At 38.1% G+C, this 7109-nt stretch overlaps 1 pseudogene across 1 annotated transcript in view; it reads right to left on the minus strand.

Moving 5' to 3' along the window:
• The window catches only part of LOC101291654, a 19359-nt pseudogene that overhangs the window by 6284 nt on the left and 5966 nt on the right, over positions 1-7109 (minus strand). Inside the window, exons 3-10 of the transcript XR_185123.1 lie at positions 2421-2538; positions 1937-2247; positions 1772-1824; positions 1087-1147; positions 807-888; positions 671-720; positions 487-573; positions 236-349 (exon numbers count right to left, since the gene is read on the minus strand). The product of XR_185123.1 is annotated as a callose synthase 7-like (transcript). The remainder of the gene's footprint in view (positions 1-235; positions 350-486; positions 574-670; positions 721-806; positions 889-1086; positions 1148-1771; positions 1825-1936; positions 2248-2420; positions 2539-7109) is intronic.

A 7109-nucleotide genomic window follows, 5' to 3' on the forward strand; every position in this document is an offset into this window, starting at 1 on the left:
AAGTCCTTCGTCCTGCCAGGTAAGTGGTTATAGTTAGCCTTAAGCTATACAAACTGAAAGGTTATAAGTCATATTAAATAGAAAGAAAGAATTACAATAATTAGTAAGTTACGAAAATGTTTGACTTTGGTATGCAAAAGAATTTGTATTTGGTATGGAAAACATTACACAAAGCAAAATTAACTGAATCCTATCCACAAGAGTGCAGTGTGAAAACACTGGAGATGGATAGTACCACCAAGTGTTTCTTCTTTTTGGCATCCTTAATTTCTGATGATGGCATAAGCCGATCACTGAAAGCTGAAGGCACAGACTTAAATCTGGACCGCAACATCCCAAGTGTTCGTATCTGAGAGACAACAAATGAATAATCCTCAAACCCAAGCTGAGACAGATCTAAAACACATATTCTTAATTGTGAATGATAATACATGTATATATACAGGAAAACATATATGTAAATCTGAGTGAGAATATGCAACTGACCTCCCCCAAATGGCTGAAGGCTCCTTGAATCCCACCGAACAGAGTAGAAAATATTGCATACCATATTTGTGCATCCATAATGTATACCTATGTACAAGATAAATCATTGCAAAGTGGTAAATGGGATAATAGTGTTCACAAACCGAGGATTTCACTCGAACAAATTCTTCATTGATTCACTTACTAAGACAATTGGAGCCCATATTGCAATGACAACACCAATATTATGAGTTGCTGCATTAGTTCCAAATTTGAGTTTGTAGTTAGACTTGCAGATAAAACTAAAGTAAAACATAGTAAAACATAGCTCAATAAGTTACCATTAGGAAATAACTCATGCCATTGATAATTAGTGATGGGCATATCCATTATCAACTTTGTTGGTGCAACAAGCGGCGATATCTATTTCCAGATTATACAAATTCATGTCAGGTAAAATAAAATACAGTAAAATAAACTCAGTTCATACGTATCCTCGAAGGAAAAACTTATGTTACAGTAAATGAAACTTGGTTCTAATGATTTAGCAGAAGTACCAAACAAGTTTGAATGAAATTTAGCAGTAATAAAGCAAGATTTGAGGAATTTGAGAGAAATAACCTCCACATAATAGCTGAATGCAAGCTTGCTGATTAGCAGCATGATCCAGAACAATGTATATCTGATTAAACAAAAGGATAAATCAGTCATATGAGAAAAATATGTATTATGAGAAAAAATAAGTACCATAAATCAAATCAAAAGTAATGACGAATGACTGAGTGACTTGAAAAATTAACGATATATCATATATAACTCCAGAGACATGCAGAAAAACAGCAAAGGGACCACACACAGTATATGCTTCTCTCAAAAGATGAAGAATAAAGAAGAATTGAAATTTGTTTAGTACTTGTGGTTTGAATTCGAAATCTGTTTAGCCCTCGTGGTTTTATTTTAATCTGAATAGTTCTTAAAGTTAGGATTTTTTTATCCAAATAGTCCTTATGGTTTTATTTTAATCTGAATAGTCCTTAGAGTCATGATTTTTCATCCAAATAGTTATTCTGATAATTTTCTCAGTTAAAGGCCATAAAGACTATTTAGATGAAAAATCATGACTTTAAGAACTATTCAGATTAAAATAAAACCATAAAGACTATTTAGATGAAAAATCTTAACTTTAAGGACTATACAGATTAAAATAAAACCATAAGCACTAAACAGATGTCGACTTCAAACCACAAGAACTATACAATATTTTACTCAATAAAGAACGAATGTAGATTGTTTTTCGATCTCTTACTTCAGCAGTGAGAAGACATCCTCATGCATTCCTCTTCCGACATACAGTTTTGGCTGCAATATGGCCACCAAGAAGAGTCATATGAGCCTAGCCAAAACGCAGAAAAAGAGTCTATGAAATTACAAGAGAACATGAACTTTGGTTAGACCAATGAGAGAAACTTGCCTGAGCCCACCACATAAAAAGAGTGACAATGCGCCAGTTGGAACGCTCTACGTGTCTCCGTAAAGGTGGTAGAACAAATAGCATAGCAGCCAATATATTAGGAACCATATAGATTGCAACAGCATAATTATAAAATGATTGATTACTGAAGAATTTCAGAAGCCCTGTAGGATTCTGCATAGAACTTGAATAACCAATAGGCAGAACCACAGCCCAGACAACAGCTACTGCAAATTTCAAAAGGTATCGTAGTATTTGAGTGAATTCCAAGCTCTTCCATGCATTCCAACTGAGAATCATGTCCAAAGTGGCTGCAGAACATAATAGAAAAGAGGACAAAGTGAAAAGGCAGAAAAATTAAGGAAAAGGATGGCATGCCATTGACTAGAGTTATGATATACATTATATGGAATTATGGATGCCAAGGTCTCCCACCATAAACCAGTTTTCAAACAAACTTAAAGATTTAAGATAGCACCAGTACCTTGTAATAAATTCAGGAAAGCGTATGTCATGAAGATGCTTAACACACTTCTAAAGACATCCGCATCAAATATTGAAGTGACAGATCCAGAAGGACTCCATGCAACAATAATCATAGCCTGATAATCAGAACATAATGAATGTAGGATAATAAACCAAGCCTTAGGTAAATATTTTTAACTCCTACATAGCAGTAACTTTGTTAAGTGGTTTAGTTTTATCTGGAGTCTTCCACTTATGGAGACTTCTAGTTTTTGTGTATTTTAAATTGGAGCAACTTGTGCAACTTGGTTGCTCTAGACCTTTCGTTGTTGTATATATATATAGCTGCTGATGTACTAAGTTTTGGTTGAATGAACAGAAGAACAATTCTTGCTCCAGAAAAACTCTTCTCATCTGTGTGTGTGTGTGTGATTGATTTGCTGTAGTGTTATTCCATCTGGTGTTTGTATTGCTGGTGTGATATTGTTAGTTGCTGTTCAGTTTCTACATCTGGTATCAGAGCAGGTACGCTCAAATTGAAGAAGTGTAGAGATTGATGGCGAATTGGGGGAATGATTTTCCTCAATGTCCAGTTGGGAAATTTGACGGGAAAGGAAACTTCCAGCATTGGAGATCGCAGATGGAACTCTTCTTCAAAATCATGGAGTACACAGAGGTGGTGATCAATGGATTTACAGATCCAGGAGACCAAGCAAATCTCACACGAGATCAAAGAGAATAATTGGTTCGAAATAGGAAGAAGGATTGCAGAGCCCTGATGTATATATTTGGAGCAATTGATTCTGAAGTTTATGAGAAGATTGCACATGTTACAACATCGAAGGAGGCATGGGATTGTTTGATCAATACTTATGTTGGGCGAGATAAAGTGAAGAAGGTGAGATTGCAGACTCTACGGCGACAGTTTGAGCTTCTTCAGATGGAGAAGAAGGAAAGCATCTCTGAATACTTTGCAAGAACATTGGCTATTGTCAATCAAATGAAAGCCAATGGGGAGGATATCAAAGAGCTGCAGATTGTGGAGAAGATTCTTCGAACCTTGACGGAGCGGTTTGAAGGAAAAGTCACAGCCATTGAGGAGTCACAAGATCTCAATGCTATGACGGTGGATGATTTAATGAGTTCCTTGCAGGCCTATGAACAAAGGCTGAATGAGAAGTTAGAGATGGTGATTGAAGAAGCATTGCAGACTCAATTAAGCCTCAAGAAGGAAAGAAATTGGTCACCACGTGGTGAGTCAAGCTCAACTCAAAGGAATCAAAGTTCAAGTTACAAGAGAGGTTCACATGGCAGATTTGGAGCAAGAAGAGGAAGAGGAAGGGGCTTCCATTGGAGTCAAGGACGAGATAGATCGAATGTCCAGTGCTTTAATTGTCATGGTTATGGTCATTACAAGAATGAGTGCAACTTGAGAAGGCCGGAGAACAAGCAGTTTCATGCCAAGTTTGCAGAAGACAATGATATCAATGAGGAGACTTTGTTGATGGCTTTTAGTGCAATGAGTAATGGTGAACAGATCACATGGTACTTGGACACAGGTTGCAGCAATCATATGTCCGGCCACAAAGAGTTGTTCATTGAGCTGAATGAGTCAATACGAGCTGAGATAACATTTGGGAATGCTGCAAGGATGCCGGTTAAAGGAAAAGGCAAGATCTTTATACAGTTGAAGAATGGGATGTACAACACCATATCATATGTATATTATGTGCCTGGCCTTAATCACAACTTGCTTAGTGTGGGGCAATTATCAGAGAGGGGGTATGATATGCGCATCTACAGAGGAGTTTTCACCATCAAAGATCCTCAACGGAAACTAATAACAGAGGTAACTATGACTCCTAATCGCTTGTTTCCATTACTTATCCAATATGATAAGTTACCTTGCTTTAGTTCTATTACAAATGGTGATAATTGGTTGTGGCATATGCGTTATGGGCATTTAAATTTCAATAGCTTGAATTTCCTTGCAAGAAAAAGTTTAGTATCTGGATTGCCCCCTATTCATGTTCCGAACCAAGTTTGTGAGACTTGTGTTCTTGGAAAGAAGCATAGAGATAGCTTTCCGATAGGAAAGGCCTTGAGAGCTAATATGCCCCTTGAAATTATACACTCAGACTTGTGTTCTGTTGAGGTTCCTTCATATGGAGGTGCCAGATACTTCGTCACTTTTATTGATGATTTTAGCAGGAAAGCATGGGTGTATGTTTTGAAGAACAAGTCTGAGGCATGTGATACGTTTAAGGCCTTCAAAGCTTATGTTGAAAAGCAGAGTGGAGAAAAGATAAAGGTGTTGAGAACTGATCGAGGCACAGAATATGTAGTTTGTGATGACTTCTTGAGGAAAAATGGTATTAAACATCAGCTCACAGCAAGTTATACGCCTCAGCAAAACGGCGTAGCGGAGAGGAAAAATAGAACCATTATGGATATGGTGAGATGCATGCTGAAATTGAAAAATTTGCCTAAGTATTTTTGGGCAGAAGCTGTTAGTTGCGCAGTTTATATCCTGAACAGGTCTCCTAGTAGAAGCACTGGTGGAATTACTCCGTATGAAGTGTGGAGTGGTAAGAAGCCCAACATTCATCATTTGAGGGTATTTGGTTGCATCGCATTTGCTCATGTTCCAGCTCAAATAAGGAAGAAGCTTGATTGTAAAGCTGAAAAGTGCATTTTTATTGGCTATAGCACGGTGACAAAGGGGTACAAGCTTTTCAATCTGGTGACGAAGAAGGTGATAATTAGCCGAGATGTCACTTTTGATGAGCAAAATGCGTGGAATTGGAGTTCAAAAGAAAAAGAACCAACAACATTCATTCGATTGGAGGATGAATCAATTGAAGAAGGTCAGTTGGTTGGTGTTCTAGAAGAGTCTCCAGCAGTAGAAGTTCTAGAACCTGAGTCTCCAGTAGCAGCAGTTGAAGTTCCAGAAGCTGAGCCTCCGCTAGAAGTTGCAACAGCAAGGCCTCAACGTGATCGTCGTTTGCCACCATACTTGAAAGATTATGAGATGAAGACCAAAAGGAGAAGCATATTAGATGAAGATATTGTCAATTTTGCTTTGTATGCAGATTGTGATCCTCTTGCCTATGATGAGGCTTGTCAACAACAACATTGGGTCAAGGCGATGGATGATGAACTTCTTGCTATTGAAAAGAATGACACATGGGAGCTCACTCCACTTCCGGAAGGAAAGACAGCTATTAAAGTCAAATGGGTGTATAAGACTAAGTACAAGCCTAATGGAGACGTGGATCGTTACAAAGCAAGATTGGTAGCCAAAGGCTACAAGCAAAAACCAGGTATTGATTATCTTGAAGTTTTTGCTCCTGTTGCTAGGCTTGATACTGTGAGAATAGTGATTTCTCTTGCTGCTTATAATTGTTGGAAAATATTTCAAATGGATGTTAAATCCGCTTTCTTGAATGGAACTCTTGAGGAGGAAGTCTATATTGAGCAGCCACTTGGATATGTGAAGGAAGGTCAATCGGAGAAAGTATATAAGCTGAAAAAGGCTTTATATGGTCTTAAACAAGCTCCTAGAGCTTGGTACACCCGAATTGATTCCTATTTTGTGGAGAATGAGTTTGAAAGGTGTCCATATGAGCATACATTATATGTTAAGACTAATATGGAGGGAGATGTTATTATTGTGTGTTTGTATGTGGACGACCTTATTATCACTGGTAATAATTCAAAGCTAGTTGGAGAAGTCAGGGAGGCTTTGGCATCTCATTTTGAGATGACGGATATGGGGTTGATGTCGTACTTTCTTGGTATTGAAGTGGTGCAAACTGAGAAGGGGATTTTTATTTCTCAGAGGAAGTATGCTGGAGACATTCTCAAGCGTTTTAAAATGGAGTCTAGCAATTCAATCATGACTCCGGTTGAGCAGAGATTGAAGTTGAAGAAAGATGGGAGTGGAGAGTTTGTTAATCCCACATGGTATAAGCAGCTTGTTGGGAGTTTGCGTTACTTGACGGCTACTAGGCCTGACATCACATTTGGAGTTGGATTGATTAGCAGATTTATGGAAGCTCCTTGTCAGTCACATTTGCAGGCAGCAAAGAGAATATTGAGATATGTCAAAGGAACTCAAAGTGATGGAATTTTCTATGCAGCTAACTGTGTGAATGAACTTGTTGGCTATACAGATAGTGACTGGGCAGGAGAAGAGAAGGCAAAGAGCACCTCAGGTTATGTTTTTGATATTGGTTCTAGGGTAATATGTTGGTCATCCAAGAAGCAACAAGTGGTAGCTCTTTCATCAGCTGAAGCAGAGTATGTTGCAGCAAATAGGTGTGCAACTCATGCAATTTGGCTGCGTCGAATTCTTCAAAACTTGCATCAAGAACAGAAGAGGCCTACACCAATCTTCTGTGACAACAACTCAGCCATTTCTTTGTCCAAGAATCCAGTTTTCCATGAGAGGACAAAGCATATCCATGCGAAGCATCATTATATTCGAGATTTGGTGAAGAACAAAGAAATTGCAGTCCACTACTGTCCTTCTGGAGAACAAGTAGCTGATATATTTACAAAGCCTCTTAATGCTGCAGCTTTCTTAAAGCTGAAGGAGCTGATGGGGATGATAAAGTTTGAAGATCTTGGCTTGGGTTTAAGGGAGGCAATGTAGGATAATAAACCAAGCCTTAGGTAAATATTTTAACTCCTACATAGCAGTAAC

This window comes from Fragaria vesca, linkage group LG6, assembly GCF_000184155.1.
Source record: "Fragaria vesca subsp. vesca linkage group LG6, FraVesHawaii_1.0, whole genome shotgun sequence".
In the NCBI taxonomy this organism is placed as follows: domain Eukaryota; kingdom Viridiplantae; phylum Streptophyta; class Magnoliopsida; order Rosales; family Rosaceae; genus Fragaria; species Fragaria vesca.